This window comes from Euprymna scolopes, chromosome 36 (assembly GCF_053919585.1).
Source record: "Euprymna scolopes isolate OS-2025 chromosome 36, ASM5391958v1, whole genome shotgun sequence".
In the NCBI taxonomy this organism is placed as follows: domain Eukaryota; kingdom Metazoa; phylum Mollusca; class Cephalopoda; order Sepiida; family Sepiolidae; genus Euprymna; species Euprymna scolopes.
In genome coordinates this window covers 96892409-96893148 of record NC_136517.1, presented here as the reverse complement: position 1 = coordinate 96893148, position 740 = coordinate 96892409, and positions in this window count along the sequence as shown.

Genomic DNA, 740 nt, shown 5'->3' with positions numbered 1-740 from the left:
ACGCGTTCTCGCTTCTGGAATGGTATGAGCAACCTGGGAATCCATCTGGCAGACACCTTATGCATATGTAAATGGTCATTAATGATAGTTTCCACAGACCCTGTACTAATTTTGACAGCTTGCGCTATTTGGAATAGTAATGCGCCGATCTTCCAAAATGGCAGCCTCAACTTGACGGAGAGATGCCTCATCAATGGCAGAAGGGGGGGCGACAATGTCTGGGAGCTGCTTCCACAGACTTCCGGCCATGTTTGAATTCACGACGCCAGCGTTTTACAAGGTCATATGATGGGGCATTATCACCATAAGTTTCTTTCATTTCATGAAAAGTCTCCTATGTTGTGCGTCCTTTCAAATACAAAAACCGGATCACTGCTCGACATTCAACAGGCTCCATTTCACACCTGACTCAGTTCAAACACCTGTAAAAGAGAAACCACAATTAGTTCAGTGCTGTAATTTGCCACATAACCCGTAAAGATATAAATCATTGCACATTGCAGATTATTTATTTGGGAATATGCAACGACCCAATTGTATGCTGATAAACCAGACACAATAGACAATTAAGAGGATAACATTCGACGCGTTATTGCCGAAATACAGCCTAATTTAGTGCGCTGGGTCCGAGAAAATTATACCTCTAGATTACACTATGTACGCGCGAGCTGCGGGTCTATATGCCCCAAATTTTATTTAAATTATAAATGTCTAAAATTAATATTTAGAATAAATAACAT